The following is a 22208-nucleotide window of genomic DNA, read 5'->3' on the forward strand; positions in this document are numbered from 1 at the left end:
CTCTTAGTGCAGAGCCCTAACCACAAGACCATCTTTCTTCCCCTTCAGACTTCCTCCCAGAAGCAATGTGAATGACAGGCCTGGTTTAAAAAGCACTAGGCTCATAGTCTCACTATTAATCACTGTGCAACATTTCAGCCAATGCAATGCTTACTGCGTGCTGTCCAGGTGTGTAACTGCAATGCTACCATACAACAAAAAGTTTTTCTTTGTCAGTTTCCTGCCAGCTCTGGGTCTTCAGGACTTTGGGTTCCAATTGATTTCAGCACCTTGGGAGCTTGCAGGACTGGACCCTTGATCTTAATGTTTCAAGAATGTTTGTTTATATGATCAATGCAAATACAAATTTAAAACCACTTAATAATAACCCTAATGTGGATCAGCAAATGATAATGCTTTAGGTATTTCTATAGTGTCAATAATAGCGCAAAAGAACATTCCACAGTAATGACCAAGATTCTACCCACTAAGTCCCCACTTTAGGAAAGACATAGGAAAACAGGCTGTGCAATGCTCCCTTAAGGTCAGCAAACTCAGGGCCTAGCTTTTCATTCTGTTACACAAGTTTTATGCTCATGTGAGTCTATTGGGTTAGATTCTCCTACAGCAAGATCCATTCAGTGTTGCAGAAGGTTATAGTTATAAGTTATAGCTCTGAGTCTGCAGCTACTGCTCCTCTGCTCCAGCTCCTGGGTCAGTGCTGCCCTACTCTGAAAACTTGCATCAGCATAGCTAGGTCACTTTGGGGTTTGAAAACTCCATGCCCCGAAACATATGGCTATGCCAAACTGGTGTAGACAGTGCTAGGATGACAGAAGAAATCTTCCATCAAGTTAGCCACCACCTCTCAGGAAGGTGGATTACCTAGAGTGATGAGTCACTCCTTACACTGGTGTGTGTGTGTGTGTGTATATACTGAAGCGCTACAGCTGCAACACTGCAGGTGTGCCATTGTAGTGCTTTAAGTGTAGATATAGCCTCAGTCAGAGTCCTTTGGGGCAGAGACTGTCTTCTTTGTTATTCATAAGGAGGCCATACTGGGTCAGACCAAAAGTCCATCTAGCTCACTATCCTGTCTAACGACAGTGGCCAATGCCAGGTGCCCCAGAGGGAATGAACAGAACAGGTAATCATCAAGTCATCCATTCCCTGTCGCTTATTCATATATTCATTAACCCTATTCATGTATTCATCTATACAGCACCTGGTACAAACTCTAATCTTTTCTGGGGCTCTCATACAAATAGACTAAGGGATGTTCCACATTCCGCAGCTTCTGCAGGCCAAGCCCATTGCACACACCAGGGGCTGCTTTCATCCCTCTATTCCCCCCCACCCATAATCTCCCTGTGTGCCACATTCTCAACCCCCACTGTATTTCAGGAACTCCCTGCAATTCATGCTCCATCTCTCATGTTGGGGGCTCCACATGCCCCCCCTGTGCCCTTCCACCCTCTCCATTGTTTCCCATTCCCCCCCCGTCGATGTGCCCCCTCATTCCCCACTTCTCTCATGCCAGGGGCTCTGTGTGCCTGCCATTCCCCCTTCTGCCACATGCCAGGGGTTCTGTGTCCCACCATGTCCCTCTCCCCGATACCACTGTACCCTTTTCTCCCACCCATGGCAGCAGTTCTATGTGCCCTCCCTATTCCTTCCTTCCCCAACCACATGCCAGTGGCTCTGTGTGCCCCCTATTCATTCCCTCATTGCCCCATGCTACCCTCCTCCACATATCAGAGTTTCCAATTCTCCCCCCTTGCCAGGGTCACTCATTGTGTCCCCCCCCGAATGCCAGGGGCTCTGTGAACAACCCCACATTTCCTCCCCATTCTTATTTCTTTTCTTTTGTCTCAGAAAGAAGTCATTCAGGGTGTTAGACAGACAAGGTGATATTACCTCACACACCTAGTCTCTCTAATATCCTGGCACTGTATCCAACTACACTGTATTTGGGGGCGCAGCACTTTAAACTCTGTCGAGATTATGGGCAAAGCTGAGGTGGGGCTATTATTACACCAGAAGGTATTAATGGTATCAACCAATTCCTTGGTCTATAGGAGGGTTGGCCAAACTGTGGCTCGCAAGTCACTTGCAGTTCTTTTACCAGTAAAGTGCATCTCACAGAGCCCCCCTTCCCCACATTCTCCTCCTATCAGACTGGGGGTGGGGGAGGATCTCTGCTTTGCAGCGGGGTAGTGGGGTAGGGGCTTCTGCCAAGAGGGAGGAGGGGTCTTGTGGCTTCAGCTCTGTGAGGCACACATGCCATTATTCAGGAGTTCAGCAGGAGCAGGGCTAAAGCCCCGAGACTCCTCAGGCTCCTCCCCTAGGGCTAAAGCCTTGAGCCGCAGCAGGTACACCCTGGCTCTCGAACTTCTGAAGATTGTCTTATATGGCTCGGAGGGTCAATAAATTTGGCCATCCCTGGTCTATAGACAATTACAGATGTGGTTGAAGTTGCTGGCTGTACTAACCAGAGATCAGGAGCTCTGTGTGTCCCTTATTTCCCACTTCTGGTTTTCTGATTTTCCAACAGAATCAATAGAGTTCTGCCAATTGATGCCTAAACATGCCCTGAAATGTTGGACTTGATTGGATGAGGCGTTCAACAGTTGTTACAGAGAAATGTCATCAAGGCGAGTGTAGGGGTGCAGAAGCCAATAACAATAATTAATCAAATATTAGCTGGAATGTGTACATAAATAATTCAAATAAAAATGAAATCCTAAACACAGTTTAAGTTAGGAATGACTTATATACAAGTAAACACATACCAGCAACAAGGAACTGACATATGACTACTATGAGAAAAGACAGAGGTAGAAGAACAAAGCTGTTTTACACAAATAACTTAGACAAGGAAGTTAAATTAATGTGAGTCACATTCTTTGTCAATGAATGTTATCACCACTCTCTGATAATTAGCATAATGAGCTCTTTGTAGTGGGAAGTTTATACAGTAGTTTTAAAGAATAATCACTTATCTTTTAGTGACACAGCAGCTTCACAAATCTATTGGCAGTGACAAATCCAACCTCTGCTATTATGATGTTTGAGGGTATTAAAAGCTTCACTCATAAAGCCTAAAGGCTGTGTAACGTGAAAACCTACAGGAAACTAGGGAAATGAAATGTTAAAATCTAGCATTCATGGAATGTTGAGGTTGTGAATAAAGCATTCAAAGATCAGAAAAATCATCACATTATTACCTTTACATACAGCATTAACTCTGTCGTGTTGCACATCTGTAGAATTTTCTATTCCTGTTTTCCTTGTTAAAAATTCACTGCATGTACTTGATTGTTATTAATTCATATAATAAAATATACAGGATGTGTAGTATGGCCATGGGAAAGTTTTAGGAGAAACCCAAAGTACACTTTTACTTTGAAAAGTGGCTGTGGAAAAAATGGCACCTTTTTTTCTCAGCAGACCTGCTAGCCTCCTATCTGCTGACTTGAGTAACAAACATTAAACATGCCTTGCTTTTTATTCTTGTTAGCACGGCACAGCCAAGGCAGGTTCGAGAGAGAGTTGGATTCTATGCCTTCTTATGTATCATCAATGGAATTGTTTACTAAGGGCTGTCTTCATTAGGGGGATCCACACTGCTGCAATCAATGAAGCAGGGATTGATTTAACAGGTCTAGTGAAGACTCACTAAATCGATGGCAGAGAGCTCTCCAGTTGTCCCCGGTAGTCCAGCTCTCCAAGAAGGGTAAAGGAAGTCGACTGGAGAGCATCTCCTGTTGACGCAGTACAGTGAAGACACAGGCGTAAGTTTACCTAAGCTATGTCAGCTTCAGCTACATTATTCACGTAGCTAAAGTAGCGTAACTTAGGTCAACTTACCACAGTAGTGAAGACAAGACCTAAGTTCCAATCAGACACACCCATGGAACCTCAGTGAAGTCAATGAGTTTGTACTGCGAGGGTATAATTTGAGAACAAAGAGGTTGCCCAGGTATGGTGATGGGATAATTTCCTCTGAAGAACCTTTATTATAGGTCATGACACACAAGATGGAAAAAATAAAGCAGTTTGGTTCTCCAAAGCCAGGCAGAGTTTGTAAAACCAATACTATGATTAAAAACATCATTACTTGTAATCCAAGCACATTTGAGATGGAATCCCTGACAGACAACAAACATAGAACCAACCAATGGCATTTTTAATCACTTTCCACCGCTGAACTACACTACAGTGGTTGGACTTTCCTGAGTTTGGTTTGATTTCATCGCCATAATGTTGCATTAATGTTAGTGGTTTGCATTTAATTTTCAATTTTAGTTAACATATTATGTCCTTTCAAAGCATGTAGTAAAACTGCACATAAAGATTAATTTACACTTTTCACTCATTATGGAATAAAACAGAACTAAGCGGTTTTTAACAAGCTGACATGCTTCTCTTGTGAAGAAAGCAGTGGTTGAACCTCAAATTCAATGGAAATTTTGAGGTATGAACCACAGAGCAAACTAAGGAACATTTCTTGCTAGTATGGAAACAGTGTGACAGCATCCAGTCATATTTTAAGGGGAGAAAAAGGCCCTAATGTTTTGAAAAATAGTCCAGGTATTCCCTTTTGAATGTTCTGCCTCTCACTGCGCCAGATGATGCTCCCTTAGATTTGCATGTGGAGGGAACCTACATATGCTGATCTCTCCTTCTCTGTGTGGAAGGAAGGGACCATCCAAATCACTGTCCCTAAGCCTGCGGAAGATTCTCTGCAAGGTCCATTCCACATAGGGCAAGGGGTGGTCAGAATTGGCCAGCGGAGGAGAGTGGAAAACAGTGACAGAGCTGAAATAGTGAGTACCTCACACCCCACCTCCCAGGTTGGTGTGACTTATAAGAACCAGGCTAGGTCTACACTAAAAAGTGAAGTTGACACAACTATGTCACTCGGGGCAGGGCCAGTGCTTGGGGGAGGGGGCTTGCAGGGGCTATAACCACCCCAAACTTTGCCTTAGACCCCCCCCCCAACAGCTGCCACGCTTTGGCCACCCAGCTCTGAAGGCAGCACTGCTGCCAGCAGCAGCACAGTAGTAAACCCGGGCAGGGATCTGGGGAGTCTGAGAACAGCCTCCAGCCTGGGTCCAGGGCAGGTGGAGGGTCCGGGTCTGGGTCAGAGGGTCCGGGGCTCCCTAGAGTGGCCCAGGCTGACCAGCTCCAGCCCAGTTGCTGAGCCCTGCTCCCACAGTTGCTGCTTTCCCAGGTCTCTGCTGGCCCCAGAGTCAAGTCCACCTCGGATGGCTGTTACCAGCTGTGAACAGTCAAAGGGTGGTAGGGACCTGAGAAGCAGCCAAAGTTCCAGGGCTTTCAGCACCAGCGGCAGCAGAAGGAGGAGACAGGGGAGCGCTGCAGCCACCCACACCATGGCACCCACCAGCACAGCAGCTGCCCCGCACTCCCCAGCTCTGGCTTCCAGCCTCTGACCTGTCCAGGGGGCAGGGTTTTGCAGGGGAGGAGGGAGGAGGAGGTGAGGCAGGTATTTATCTGAGGAATGGTGGACAGGGAGAGGTGGGGCCTCATGGCAGGTTGGGCACCCAAGTAGGTTGGGCACCCAGATCACATTGAAATCAATTTCAAATCAATTGATTTTAAGGGGAGATAGGTGCCTGACCTTCTTAGGCATTTTGAAAACCCCACCAGATGCCTATCTGCATTTTAAGGTGTCCAAATACCTTTGAAAATCTGGTTCCCCCGTCAAAAAATGTTGCGAGCCATAGCTGAAAGAAACTGGGCAGCAATGGACATGAACAGAGGAGAGGAGGAACAGCCCTGATGGCCATTTCTATTTTAGTAGTATATCTGAGTTACTAGCATGAGTTTTACTGAGACTGATAAGTTAGGGGAACTTACCTTGTAAGGTTAAGGAAGTAGCATGCATTTGCCTGTTACCCGCAACCCAAGCAAATAGACAATATTTAACAACATCTTTTACAAAGGCTGCAGTGTGTGTTTATTGGTACTCATAATGGTCTCTAGGGCAGGACTTGAGACTTTTCCCAGGGGCGAGGCAGGGGAACAAGAGGGAAGATAGTGCCAGGTAACACTGGTGGCTTCCCAGCTGTCTCCTGTGTAGTAGCTCGGGGCTACACTTAAGCAAGACAGGGTAGAAACTGAATAAGTTTAAAAGAGGAACATACAGAAAATGTTAGTAAAAAAATCTTGTGCTAGAGGGAGGACCAGAACCTGGCTTAATTTTCAAACCATCCTTCAGCCTTAATCACCTGGACTCTATAGCATGCTCTGTAAACAGGGAGTGTGTTTTATTGGGGCTATTCTAGATGCTCTGAACCAGGAAACAGGCTTTCAGACTTTGCTCAAGAGAGATTCTGATTGTTTTGGTGTCTTTCCTCCTACATGATGTCTGAAGAGAGGGTTTCTGACCTTGCGCAGTAACTGTGGCTCTTTGAAATGTGTCGCCCTATGGGTGCTCCACTCTAGGTGCACTCGTGTCCCCTGTGCCTCAGATGGGAGATTTTAGGTAGCAGTGTCCATTTGACTGTGCATATACATACCCATCCCGTGCCCTGAACCAGGTCTATATAGCACTGCACAGGTGAACCACCCTCAGTTCCTTCTCTATCCAGAGGTCATTGGAAAGAACTCTGAAGCAAAGGGGAGGAGGACAGGTAATGGAGCACCCATAGGGGGAACACATCTCGAAGAATCACAGTTACTGCACAGAGTGAGTAACACTCTCTTCTTCTTCATGTCCCTATGTGTGCTCCACTGTAGGGACTCTGCAGCCAGGGCCGACTCCAGGTTTTCTGCCACCCCAAGCGATGGAAAACCCCCCCATTGGCACTCCAGTAGCAGCTCAATCATGCCACTTCATTTTTCGATGGCACTTTGGTAGCAGCTCAAAGAGGAAGAGAGGGACTGAGGGACCCGCCACCGAATTCCCACCGAAGACCCGGGGCCGCCCTTTTGTATTGGCTGCCCCAAGCACCTGCTTCCTTAGCTGGTGCCTGGAGTCAGCCCTGTCTGCAGCAGTACCCTTAAGGGTGGGGTCAGATTTCAGAGGCGAGTCTAGAATTGAGGATAAGACTGGAGCCTGCTCTGTAACAGCACTATCTTTACGTCCTTGGGGCAGGTCTTTTCTCTTGAACCATCAACCAGCCACACCTTGACCTGGAGAACCTGGAGATTGGGGTGATGAATATGACCAGACTCCTGGGAGAGAAGATGAGTAATGGGCTGGAGAGTGACTGGCTGGCAAACAGTGAGTTGAGTAAGGTAGAGGAACTGTGTTTGTCTTGGCCACATGAGAATTACAAGTATAACCCTAGCTTTTTTTCTCTTTATCTTGAAAAGGATCTTGGATATTAGATGAATCAGTGGAAATGCATACAAGAGACCTCTGTTCCATTGGAGGAGAAATGCATCTCCAACAGGGAATTTTGCCTTTGACTTCAGTGGGAATAAGATTGGATGGTACCAAGGCCACACTGAAATCTACATACAATATATGGCAAAATGCCCACCTTGTTCACAGGTTTATGGTTTGAAGATGGCTACATTTTAAAAAACTGTTTCAGTTCATCCTGGCTGTCTTTGATAGGCTGCAGGAACAAATCTGCACAGACACACCCCTAGAACCCCGACCACAGGTATTCTATCTGCTACCCCATAAACCTGGAAATCCTGGATGCCCCATCATCTCAGGCATTGGCACCCTGACAGCAGGATTGTCTGGCTATGTGGACTCCCTCCTCTGACCCTACACTACCAGCACTCCTAGCTATCTTCGAGACACCACTGACTTCCTGAGGAAACTACAGTCCATTGCTGATCTTCCAGGAAACACCATCCTGGCCGCTATGGATGTAGAAGCCCTTTATACCAACATTCCACATGAAGATGGACTACAAGCTGTCAGGAACAGTATCCCCGATAATGTCAAGGCAAACCTGGTGGCTGAACTTTGTGACTTTGTCCTCACTTACAACTATTTCACATTTGGGGATAATGTATACTTTCAAGTCAGCGGCACTGCTACAAATATTTGCATGGCCCCACAGTATGCCAACATTTTTATGGCTGACTTAGAACAATGCTTCCTCAGCTCTTGTCCCCTAACACCCATACTCTATTTGCACTACATTGATGACATCTTCATCATCTGGACCCATCGAAAAGAAGCCCTTTAGGAATTCCACCATGATTTCAACAATTTCCATCCCACCATCAACCCAGCCTGGACCAGTCCACACAAAAGGTCCACTTCCTGGACACTATAGTGCTAATAAGCAATGGTCACATAAACACCACCCTATACCGGAAATCTACTGACTGCTATACTTACCTACATGCCTCCAGCTTTCATCCAGACCTCATCACATGATCCATTGTCTACAGCCAAGCTCTAAGATACAACCGCATTTGCTCCAATCTCTCACACGACCTCTACCAAGCGTTCTTAAAACTACATTACCCACCTGGGGAAGTTAAGAAACAGATTGACAGAGCCAGAAGAGTACCCAGAAGTTACCTATTATAGGACAGGCCCAACAAAGAAAGTAACAGAACACCACTAGCTGTCACCTTCATCCCCCAACTAAAACCTCTCCAGCGCATCATCAAGGATCTACAACCTATCCTGAAGGACAATCCCTCACTCTCACAGATCTTGGGAGACAGGCCAGCCCTCACTTACAGACAGCCCCCCCCAACCTGAAGCAAATACTCACCAGCAACCACACAACAAAAACACTAACCCAAGAACCTATCCTTACAACAAAGCCCATTGCCAACTTTGTTCACATATCTATTCAAGGGACACCATCATAGGACCTAATCACATCAGCCACACCATCAGGGGCTCATTCACCTGCACATCTACCAATGTGATATAAGCCACCATGTGCCAGCAATGCCCCTCTGCCATGTACATTGGCCAAACCAGACAGCCTCTGTGCAAAAGAATAAATGGACACAAATCCGATGTCAAGTATTATAACATTAAAAAACCAGCCAGAGAACACTTCAACCTCCCTGGACACTCAATTACAGACCTAAAAGTCACAATTCTTCAACAAAAAACTTCAAAAACAGACTCCAATGAGAAACTGCAGAACTGGAATTAATTTGCAAACTGGACACCATTAAATTAGGATTGAATAAAGACTGGAAGTGGATGGATCATTACACAAACTAAAAACTATTTCCCCATGCTATTTTTTCCCCTACTGTTACCCACATCTTCTTGTCAACTGTTTGAAATGGGCCACCCTGATTATCACTACAAATGTTTTTTTTTCTCCTGCTGATAATAGTCCACCTTAATTGATTAGTCTCGTTAAGAGTTGGTATGGCGACCCCCATTTTTTCATGTTCTCTGTATATATATACCTTTCTACTGTTTTTTCCACTGCATGCATCTTATGATGTGGGTTTTAACCCATGAAAGTTTATGCCCAAATAAATTTGTTAGTCTTTAAGTTGCCACAAGGTCTCCTCGTTTTTTTTTCTTTAGAATGGACATTCCTGTAGGGCTATTTTGACAACTATAGTTTTGTTTGAATTATAATGAGACTATTACTTAATAAAAGCACTGTATTAGGTTTTGTAACAATAGTTGTATGAGGAATATGAGGGCCTATTATAGTGCCGAACTGTTAAATCTTTGCTGAGAAGCAGAAAGAGGCCATCACTTTTTATGAAAATTCCAACGTCTGTATATTGATGATTGGCACACTACAGATTAAGACTAGCATTGAGCAAATGACTGAAGCTTGTTTTAATTTTAAGCACATGCTGTAGTGTTTTGCTGAATCAGGGCCTAAAGGAATCACTGTGCAGTCCTTCTGCATTTGCTCAGTACAAAAGACTACCTGAAGATAACATTATAAAAGAGGACTGCGGAACATAAAGCAGAAACATTTTTAGGAAAAAATACTAGACTGTAGAAATATAGGGTGTCCCTCAGAGAGTACATACCATTAGTTCAAAGAATTTCTGGTCTGATTTTTCAAAGGTGCAGAGTACCTGATGCTCCCATTGACCTAACAGGATTTGTGGATGATCAGCACTTCTGAAAATAAGGCCACTGATTTTTATTAGAAGAGCCTTGGTGTATAAGCTTTCCAGTAAAATCACAGCCTTACCCTTTGGCATAACAGCTAACTTGTACCAAAAGTAGCTACATTTGGAATGAAAGCAATAGATGGAGATTCCCCACATTATGAAAAAGAAATAGAATTGTGTTGCAGGTGGAGGCTATTCTTTAAATGAAGGGGGAAAAGCCAAAAGCTGGCTATAAACATAGGAATAGAATGTTTTAAGAATACTGTGTGAAATAAAATGAGATTTTGACTGAGTTGCACTGTGGTAAGGGAAGAAAAGATGTTGGTAATAGAGTGGATTACTTTGTATGCATCATACTGTTGTCACAAGTAAAACGAGGATGTGGAGGTTTCAGCATGGTTTGCGGGGGCACAACAAGGTTACGGCTGTTTCTAAGATAGTACCTAGTTACAATATACCAGTGTGGTTAGCATGAAGCATGTAGACTGCAGAGACACAACATTATTTGCTTAAAGCTGATGAGCTTTGTATGTCACAGGTAGATGCTTTGATCTGCTACCACTAGTCTACAACTTTCCTTTTAAATTTGGATTGCCTAAAATCAGCTAAGAAACAAGAAGGGTTAGTGTTGTTATCAAGAAAGTCTAAAATATAAGGCAATATATTTATTAAGTCATCATGACAGCCTGATGCAGACTGTTACAAATGTCCCGTAAGCTCTAGTCTAAAACACTGACAATTCCTGCTGGATATACTCTTCATTTACTTTTTGATACATAACTGCTTTACACTTCAAGCAAACCACTTCCCAAACCTTAAAGAGAATATTCTAATCACAGTTATGAGCTTCAGTTACTACTACAAAATGTCTAGGATATATGGCCAAAATGCAATAAAGATATATGTAAAAATTAAAGAGTATTCTATGCAGAGATAAATTGCTTAACAGAGGTCAAAGGCTTGTTACTCTGTGTTGATAAAATAGCCCGGATTCAGGAAAGCACTTAAGCATGAGCTTAGTTTTAAGTTTATTAGTAGCCTTTTAGTGTTAAACTCATGCTTAAACACTTTGCTGAATCAGGCCTGAGGGAGGAATTTTTGAATAAAATACACGATGGTCACCAGGGTATTAACAAATGCAGAAAACATGCCAAAATGACAGTGTGTTAGCCAGGTATAAGTAGACAGTGAGAAAGTGCATACTACTGTGCATGCTGCCAGGTTAATAAACCAATACAAAAGAAGGGCACTTTTACGTGTCATGTCCTGAAACTGTAAGTTTATTGATCTGTGTGAGTTAGACAGTCACAAGTACTTAGCTGCTATAGCCATTAGTCAGAATGCTTACAAATATGCATATGCCACAAAAAATGAGCATAATTGGAAAGTTAAAGAATATATTTGCTCATTGGGGAATTCCAGAGAAACTAGTTACAGACAATGGTCTACAATTTAGAGATACAAATTTCATGAAAAAATACAGTTCCCTTCCTATTACTATTAGCCCTCATTATCCTTAAGAGAATGGAGAAACTGAAAGAGTTAGATAGCTAAAGAAATTTTGTAGGAAAAGGCATTCTTAGCTTAATTAATTTACAGAGCAATGCTGAATACAATGACTAAATTCAATTCAGCTCTACTGACACACAATAGACAAATAAAAACTATAGATAGTTCCCACCTTGAAGAATTTGCATCCTACATGGTGAAAGTTTAAAACGTACTAATAAGAGAACAATAAAAAAATAGAAAAGTCATCTTGACAAGCATAATTCCATGAAAACTTTTCCAAAACTTCAGCCAGGAGATGCAGTAAAAAAATTGGATGGAGAAAAAGGCTGGGCAACTTCTTGGTGAAACTTTCTTCTCTTTCACCTCTACAGATCTTATTTGGTACTAACAAAGAGTATGTTATACAGCCAAGTACGTGTTGCTCTGTGCTGTACTGAATGCCAGATAGAGCACCATCCCAGGTAAACAAAGCCTGAACCTGAGTTGCCTAGAAGATTGTCCTTTCACACCTGTAATATATAGTATTATTTAATAAATGACTCCCTTCAAGAACTTTGATTCAATGATTCCATATAGCATGACAATTATTTGAAAGTTCACAGAGAAATTTTACTATTTTACTATTGCTCATACTGTGTTCTTGCACTTTAAATGAGCTTGGAAATACTCTAAAAGGTTGTAATTAGAATTTATCTAGAAAGAATATGTTAAAAATTGAAACATTAAGAAGCAAGAGTTAGATATCTCTGCTAATATCAATAAGTATTACAATTTATATACAGGCAAAGAGTCCTGTGGCACCTTATAGACTAACAGAAGTATTGGAGCATAAGTTTTGGGGGTGAATACCCACTTTGTCAGACGCTTTCATATACATTATGGCTTTCACATGTTTCAGATGTTTCGTATACATTATGGCTTTTCAGTAATTTGTCCGAATTTAATTGAGAAAAAATTCTGTTTTCATTTACATTATTAGTTTATTAACTAGAAATTATGAGATGCTGTATACAATTAACAATTAACAAATGTTTGTGTTATATTCCATCAGTATTAACAAAAAATGACTTTGCACATAGGACTGGGAGATGTTCTATTCCTATAAAATTATTAAAGAACATATTACTAGTCAACAACTAAAAATCAGCTTCATTTTATTTAGCAGAATATTTTATCTGAAATAACTAAACTTCTTTAATCAAGCACTTTTATTTAAAGCAGAGTATAGATAGCATGTAATATGCTTAATTATTATAGGACTTGACCTGCAATCCTTACTCACATCAGTAGACCACAAGTCCTAATTCCTACAAATACCTCCCTTACTGTTTAATTTTTTTTTCATATTTTAACATCTTTATATATTTCTCCATCAGTTGATTGTGTCTGCTCATCTCTTTGTAGAATCACTTTAATATCCTACACACAAGAAAATTGAAAACAAAGTTAAAAGAACATGTCAACTAACTTTTAGGTCACAATTAAAACTGTCATAAATTAGTAAGTAACAATCTCTGCCTTTCCAGAAGCTGACTATCCTATTAATGAGCAGGAGGTGTACGTGTATAACTTGCATTTTAATTGGGATTTAGTCATGTAAATCTCTCTTTCCATATATCAAATAAGATACTCAACATACTCTTTATTTAATTTATTTAAGAAATATTGGCACTGTCACTGGGCTAAGGTTCAATAGAATATTTTGCAAAGAAAATTACATCTTTTTATTTCATTTGTATAATGCCATTATCACAGCTCCATACTACTGTTACATGATATTATCAGACCGAACAATTACAGGTTAACATGTCATGAATTACAAAAATAATTGTCTAGTATTACAGAATTAACCAATCACTTCTTTTCCACTATGGAATTGTTATATGTATTGTTCCAAATAAATCATGATGTGGTGCTTCAAGCATGTGAGGGGGATGTCAAGGTGTATTGCTCTTAATTTATGTCAAATTTGGATTTTAAGTAACCAAATCCAGGAAATTCAGTCTTAAGGCTTAAATCTATCTTCTTATCTAGGCACTGGAGGGTTCTTGAATCAGTGTGTGTTTGGTACTACAAATGCTACAATACCTAGAGAAGAGCTTAGGAAATGGTTGCTGACTCAGAATCTTTCCTTTAGCTGGTTCAATTTTGACGGTTAATCTTTGTGAAAAGACTCTTTCCTATTTATGTAATGTGTAACTAAAATAATAAAAGAAAGTCCCATGTTGATGCCACTGATATATCTGTCTCACTACATATTTGATACAATGGTATGAATTTTCACCATAGATTTTTTATCTGTCTGCCTATCTTCGGGTTTCCTAGTGTATGCTCCACGGCAGTATCTAGGTGGTTCCCTGGTAAGTTAGGTCTGCCTGGTGGCTTCATGAATCTTTTCCTCTTCTTTTCCAAGAGAGGAGACTCTACTTGGCATGTGAACAAATGTGGCTTTTGTTGCTGTTTTTGTTTTTCCTCTCTCTCTCTTCCTGTCCCTCCCCCATTAACTAAACTATAAAACAGTGGTTCTCAAACGTTTGTACTGGTGACCCCTTTCACATAGCAAAGAAGATGAACAATTACATTAAAGACATAGTGTACTGAGTTTTCAGTAAAAACATGAACAGCAAACTATTAGCTTTCTAGTGTCTGATATTAAAACATTGGTGATTACAATTTTACCTTAAGCAGAAAACATATGTGAAAAATATTTTTTCATGTTCTAGTCTAAATCCACAGGTTTTATAAAATAAACCACATTATGTTTAAATACTTCTTTCTCAGCTAATATATTTTCTCCAAATTTTTAAAGTCCAGCTTTTCTCTTTTTTTTCAACCACAAAATTATCCATAATTGTTGATAGTCCACTAGACAAAAAGCAGTAAAGCATTTCACTGGCCTTTTGTTTTACAAGTTAGTGATAACACTTTAGGATTAGCTGGAAGAATGGTTCAGTTTAAAACAGCTTCTTTTCAGCACAATGATTCAGAAACAGATGTTTCAGTTCCGGTTATACAGAAATAAAATGTTAGCAAATGGAAGCATCAGCAAGTTCATTATCAGTACTTATCAGTACCACATGAGGTAAATGCTGACACCAGTTAATTGTAATGCTTCTGACACTCTAGAATGTGTTTTATTACTCAAGTTTTCACTTTAAAATATACAGTTGTGAAAAATCAGTAAAACTGCAAGAAGTTACTATTTGTTATCATGGAAAAAGTGCAGAGGTGCACCTCTGACATGCTGCGTGGGCAGGAAGCAGAAATTCTACCTACAAGATTAAAATATATTTGTATAGTATAATATTACTCTAAAAATGAGCAAGGATTCATATGGTCCATGATCTGATCCAGGGAGGAAAATGACAGCGTAGCATTTAAGAAAATGGTACATGTACAAAGGAAACCTCCTTCTGGGCAACTTCAAATTACAATTACAAAAGAAACCAAAGCTCTCGACCTCAAATGCACTGCAGAGGTAACTTTTTCTGCTCCTGATCAATAGTTCCAATAGACAGAAATGTGCCTTTCTTCAGTTTCATGCAAGAATAATATCTCTTGTTATCTGAACCAATGTTTATCATTATTATTAGCAACTGAAGAAAAATATTTTTTCACGTATGTTTACACTTCTTATGTCCTCCTTGATGGAACACATGATGGCGTGAGACCACACACATTGATCTCACTTTTCAAAAATGTACTTAAAGTCCTTTTTAGGAGTTGAGTTAAATTTTCCACTCCTTGTGCACCAATACACCACACCACATAGAAAATGTTTCTCAAGTTTCAGAAGTATCGTGAGCATGGGCTAAGAGTGATTCATCAATGCTCTTCCTGCCCCAAGTATTAAACCTTATCTACTGTGCATGGGGGAGTGGGGGAGGGGAAGAGGGGGTAGCAGCTTGCTGTCCTTACTAAGTAGGGACTACAGGAATTGTCCTTATGAATTGAAGCAGTGTATTTCTTCATTGTCAAATGTTATATCAAGTGTTGAATCCATATTAAGACACGTATGTTTAAAAAACTATTGCTAATGTAAATTTTACAAAAGTTACATAAAATGGTCTATGTAAACTCTTTGGGGCAGGGACTATCATTCCCTGTACATTAGTACAATACCTAGCACAATGGTACTATGAATTTAACAAGGCCTCTAGGTGCTACTGATATGTAGATGTTTAATAATTATATTAAGTTACAATTACTTTAGGAGGAGCAGCCTGGAAGGAAGTGCTTAAATAGTTACATTTATTTAAAATATACATGTACACACACACACACACACACACACACACACACAAAATACTATATAAATGTATTTGAAATCTGTGCTTTGATATGCTAAACTAAGAGATTTGGAACAAAAAGGAACTTAAATAATCTTTATGCATAAATAACATAATAGTGTCAAATGCTTTAGAAAAACTGAGAGGCGAGGTGGGCGAAGTAATATCTTTCATTGAACCTACTTCTGTTGGTGAGAGAGAGAAGCTTGCAAGCTTGCACAGAAGAGATTTCACTTCACCCACCTTGTCCCTCTAATACCCTGGGACTGTCATGGCTACAGTAACATAGCATACATAAAAAAAACCTGTACATTTTATTTTGGATGAGAGACAAAAATAGATAATGGCAAACTGGGGAAAAAAAGATACCAGTCGTCAAACTGTGCCCATTGACCTAATTAACTAAGATCGAAGTATTCCACTGGAAATAAGTGGTTATTCTAAACAGTAAGGAGGTATTAGTAGATGTTAAAGATCTATTGTAGACTATTTTTTTAATTTTATTACAATGAAAAGAGTATTATTAAAAATGTATTCAATAGAAATTTTTGACAGTTCTGAACTTAAATAAATGCTTACACACACACACACACTGCGTGTGCTGGTGACAAGTGTAGACTGACAACACTAAAGAATGAAGTTGTCTAATAAGCCAAAAAATGGATAGGTTGTGACAGAGAGCTTGCTCCACAGTTCTAATCTGGACAGAAAAGGCCAGAGATACAACGGTAATAAAATCTTTGTGTCTATTCAGTCCTTGGTCTTTGTGCTGAGGCTAACAAAAAGGGTACCAAACAGAGGTGGTGATTTATGATATGGTTACTGGTCCACAAGAAATTGGACTGAGCCAACAAACTCACTTCAAATAGGTCAGCAAACATCCTATCAGAAGATAATTATTTTTGATCAAGATACCATTGGTTTGATTTGAACTGGTGACCCAGAAGTGAAAGGCTTTCTAATTCATAACCAGTTTCCTAAGCCAGCCAGTACTCCCACATGTATATTTTAAAATCCTGAATTTTATATTTAAAAGAAAATATTTCATCTGTATCTACCTAAATATTTTTCTGCAACTAGTGTTTATGACAGCAGAAGTAGCAACATTTTAACCTTAGAAACCACACCCTAGCTTTGCTATACTTATCTTGCAAAAGATCTCGAAATAGCAGCACTGCGGTTGAACTTCAATTTTTATAAAGATTTTTATATTCAGTTGAGGATATATGGAAAAATCTTTTATGTTAAAACTACTGTATTCTTAATTCTGCTTCCTTGGAAAAGGGAAGTTTACCTATCTATCAAATGTAGTTCTTTGAAGAGGTTGTATGAATAGAACTCTATTCCTGAGAGTGCATGTGTTTTGGACACTGTGGTCAGAATTCTATGGAAAGGATATTGTGGCCACAAGGACCATGATTATGCTCCTTCATGAATACGCACAATTAAGGCAAAGTTGTATAAGGAGCTATGACCTTAGTTTTTTCCCACTTGATCAGAATTTTAAAAAAGATTCCAAAGAATTGGAGATTGTGGAACCACACCTGTAAGTACTGTTACTGCATGTAACTTTGCTTTCCTTTTCAGTACTATGAGTACAGATCACCATGTCCGTTGAGATTAATTAGCAATAAAAACCCTCAAAAGAGAAAAGACTGAGGGTAATAGTTAAATAAAGATTTCAGGTCTGCATCAAGCCAAGTCAAGCTGCCAAGTCAAGATATGCAAGCATCAGATCTAACTGCCAGATCAAGAGATAAATGTATTACTTGAGCTCCAAACTGCCATATGTATCTTCAGAAATAAAAGTATTCCTGAGACATGCTGCAGAAGTAATTTTGGTTTAGAGACTATGTCCTAAGACCCTCAGGTACTATGCAAATTTGCATATATTGTTTAATCTTCTTAGGCAAACTTTGGAGATTGTGCCACTTCTGAACTTAACCCGCAAGCTACAAACAATGTAGGCAATTTATATATATTTAGTACTATCAAGACAGCTGCTAAGAAATGTTAATGTAATTTAAAAATCTGAGCTCTACGCTATGTAATAGCTTCTCTTGGAAGTGAGCGAAGTTTAGGTTGGACTACTGGGAGGTTAGCAGTTTAGTTAAGATGGAAGAAACAATGTTGGTTAACAACTTATTTTGGCCTTAGTTACTATAGTCCTAGCTTCCTATGCTCCTCCTTGCACAGATGGTCCAACAGTGGGAGAAGTTTGTCCCACAAACAGAAATAGTATTTCATAGCAATGTCTGATAATTTGCAATGCACAATTATCCATCACTGGCAGTTTTTAAATTAAGATTGGATTGGTTTTATAAGATATGTTCTAGTTCAAAAGCAATTATTTTGGGGCGCTCTATAGGCTCTGTGATATAGGAGATCAGACTAAATGGTCACAATGGTCACTTCTTGCCTTGGAACCTATGAATCGTAGACTTGCTGATGATTTGCTGCTTAGCGCATCAATAGACTGCCTACTTCTCCTTTGGCACTGATCTGAAAGTTCTCCCTGGCTTGGTTCTTTTGTTGGCAGTTAAGACTTCTAGTGATCTAGAAGCAGGATGCCAATAAACAGAAGAAGAGGTCTGTGTAGCTTGAAAGCTTTTCTCTTACACCAGCAGAAGTTGGTCCAATAAAAGATATTGCCTCACCCACCTTGTCTCTCTAATATCCTGGGACCAACATGCTACAATAACATTGCAAAACACTGGAAAAAAACCTTACATTTATATTGGGATACTTGATACTACTTATCTCTTCACTTTGATACAGCTGGCATATATGCAGGTGTGAGCCACAGGTCTTAAGATGGCCTCCAGGAGACCTTTGTTTATTGTACATGTTACTATGCCTTTCTGGTTCAACTGTAACATACTGAGTGATCAGCTAATCTCACCTTGACCCACCACAAATTCCATATTCAGAGCTTCCACATTATATCCACACAGGTTTTTAAAGTTCTAGAAATCATCAGATGGTGTAGTAAAGAAGATCCTACATTTGCATTCAGGGAGAAAGACTGATTGGTCTTCTTAGGATCCTGACCACCTCCATTTACATCAGAAGAACCAGAATGCTTATCGATATACTATGGACTGTAAATACAATCAAGGTTTTCTAAGGAGGGAAAGAAGTTGAAGGAGCTGACTTCTCAGAAATCTTCACATGGAGACCTTCCCTGGGAAAACTGACTCCTAGTGGTTCTCGTATCAATTTTTTTGGTGGCCTCAGAGTACGACCACCAACTCCTGCTGGTGGCTACACTGTTAATTTTTCCTAAAATACTTAATTAGATTTAGGAAAAACAAATAAATATCCACATATGCATGTCCAAATCATCGTAATTTATTTATGTGGGTTTTGTTTTTGCAGACTCAATAATAAAAATAATGTACAGTTGTCTCTATTCTTTACTGGATTTACTTAACAGAACAGAAACACAAATAAGGTGCTTTACACTTTCTTGCCTTTTTTGTTGTTGTTTTTGTTGTTTATTTGGTTGCTTTTAATTTTTAGACTTGTTAGTAAGTCTGCTGCTATGAAAAGTGATACTTGTATGTTAATATCACTTTTCACAGCCTCCCAGCTAGCTACTAAGTCTGTCGTGAAAAGTGATATTAACAAACATACAAATATCACTTTTCACAACAGATTTACTCAGCCCTGGCAAGGCCAGGGCCGAATTAAGCCGTGAACGAGCAGGTGCGTAGGGAGACATCAGGGGTCAGTGGCAATGGGGGCATGGATGGGAGGACAGGAGAGGCAGCAGGTGCCAGGGGCAAAGGGGGATAGGGTGAGCCTGAGGTCAGAGCCACCACCATAGAGCCAGAGCTGGGGTTGGGGGCAGGAGCCAGGCCCAAGCCCAGGGGCCGAGCCTGAAGCCTCAAGGCCAGGGCCTGGGCCTGAAGCCTTGCAGCCAGATCCTGGAGCCTGAGCCCGAAGCTCCACGGTCAGATTCCAGGGTCCGAGCCCGAAGCCCCATGGTAAGATCCCAGGGCCTGAGCCTGAAGCCCTGTGGCCAGGGGATGGAACCGCCACTGCATGGCTGAAGCCCAGGGCTGGAGAAGGCAGTGGGGGCCAGATGTGACAGAAAAGTGGTGGTGAGCCTGGGGCTGAAGCTCATTGCCATGTGGTCGGGAGATGGAGCCTGAAACCCCACAGATGGAGTCTGGGGTCTGTGGCAGAGACCAGGGCCCCTGGCCAGAGCCCAAAGCCCTGTGGCTGCAGCCTGAAGCCCCACAGCTGCAGCCTGCCTTCTGCCATCCAGAGATGAAGCCCAGCCCACCGTTCCCAGGAAGGTGGGGAACTCACTGGCTGCCTGCTCCTCCACTCTGTGTCTCCAGAGGGGGGCAGGGTTCAACCCCTGTTGGCAGCCCTGGGGAAGGGGTCACTGCTTCTCCCCACCTTCCCTCCCAATCAGTACCCAGGAGGCTGTGACCACAACAAAAGCCCCTGGTGGTCACATGCGGCTATGGTGGCTATATTTAAGAAACACTGTCCTAGAAGGTAGAGCCTATAAACTCTAATATGGCCAAAGAACACCGTGGGTAATGGTGGGTAATCTCAGTTTTCAATAACCTAGTTTACCATCAGAAATGTGAGACAGACACCAAACCCTAAGTTTAAATGAGGAAGGCTAGTCACTGGGGAGTGTCTCAGATCTGAGAATCCCCAGGTGAGTTTCACACTCCATTGCATCAGGCACAGAGGCTGATCCAGAGAACTCTCAAACGTGAACCACCAGTTCTGAAGAAGCATGCCAAACTGGAGACCCTTGTGGAGTAATGGGCAAAAGAAAATGGAAAACAAATAGTTCCTTCCCATAATTCAACCACAGTGCAAAGGATGAATAGCATCTTCCAGTGAAACAGACACAGAACCTAAAGTCAATGCACTTATATAAAACAACAAGAGTGAACGCTGTAGCAAATCCACTCCTGGGCTGAAATTTTGTAGGGCCATATTTTCATTTACTCTAAGGCCACTTTACAGCAGTCTGGCAGTGAAAAGTGACTGTAGTGCCAATAGGAATCTGGCCTAAACTGACCAAAGTTGGACTAAAGTTACAGAGAGAGGTCTTTTTGAACTAAAATATAGTTACAAGAAAATGTTTTACTTATATAAGCACCATGGAGCCAAGGAATTCCCTCTAATCAGTTAACTGGACCTAGAAAATTGCTTATTTCACTTTTTTTATCCTTGTTAGTTATAACAGGACAAATTATTTTTTAAATGGGAGGACATGGGCATTTAAGGAATATCAAAAATAAATTTATTTTAATTGGAAGCTTCTAATGAAATAAGTTTGCCAATCCTTTTATATTTTTCTGTTCTGGAGAGGCCTTACAAACTTATTGAGTGGCATCACTGCCAACACATGGACCATCATCATTAATACAACTTGTGGGGATGTGGGGTTTTACTATCACACCGCTAGGTCCTTTCCCTTGGCATGAAGAATAGTTTTACTGAACAAGATGAAAAGAAGGCAACTGATCATCTCCTAAAATGTGAACCAAAGATGCCTGTTGTTCCTCTTCCTAATGTGCCCATTTTAACCAGTTTTCTTCTTGTTTATTTGGATAATGTGGATTCAAGTAAAGCATTCTGGTAGCTTTATGTACAACAATCTGACATAGCTGTTTGTTTTGTGTTGCCTTACTCAAGCCAATGGCTAAATGCCACAATCTTGCTCAGTATTTAAACCTTAACACTAAAGTAGCAATGTTTTTGTATTTACATAGCATGCTTTTATTTTTTAAATACTTATTTTTTTACGTTATTTATAAGGTTTCATTCATATGGCATCTGTGGTGAGGTGGCCTGGCTCCCAGCCGCCCCAGAGAGCGACAAGTCTCTACGGATGCCAAAATGGGCAGAGTTGTTGGAGCCTGCGCCTGCCCCCCAGAGGTCAAGGCACAGGGCAGGAAGTATAAAAGCCCAGCCCCAGGGCTCAGAAGCTGCCTGGCTGCCGGAAAGGCCAGATGCTGGTGCCCTAGCTCCCGCTGGGGAGACTCCTGCCACTTGCGACTGACCCGAGGACTGGCCATACCTGCGGAGACTGGACACCGGCCAGACGCTGGAAGAACCCCTAAGCCGACCAGTACAAAGGGACCCCGAGGAGCTGCCCAGTTTACCCCTCGCTCAGTATCCTGAGGAGCCCATGATGTGAGATGCTGTGGAAGACACTGCTGAGACAGAGGTACCTACCGGTAGAGGGGGAGGTCGGAAGTAGCCCGGGGGCAGTCGACCCTAGTCTGGCTGCAGCACATCCAGAGCCAATGTCAGTGTGTTGCGACTAGGATCCCCACTGACACAGCAGCAGGCAGCCTGCTGCTGTTAGGGCCCTGGGCTGGGACGCAGAGG

At 41.4% G+C, this 22208-nt stretch overlaps 1 protein-coding gene across 1 annotated transcript in view; it reads right to left on the bottom strand.

Annotated features, from left to right (window-relative positions):
- LOC115653414 (sperm flagellar protein 2-like) overlaps positions 1–22208 on the bottom strand; it is a gene marked incomplete at its 3' end in the record, with an annotated part of 59911 nt that overhangs the window by 11914 nt on the left and 25789 nt on the right. The window lies entirely within an intron of this gene.

The sequence above is a fragment of the Gopherus evgoodei genome, chromosome 6, assembly GCF_007399415.2.
Source record: "Gopherus evgoodei ecotype Sinaloan lineage chromosome 6, rGopEvg1_v1.p, whole genome shotgun sequence".
In the NCBI taxonomy this organism is placed as follows: Eukaryota; Metazoa; Chordata; order Testudines; family Testudinidae; genus Gopherus; species Gopherus evgoodei.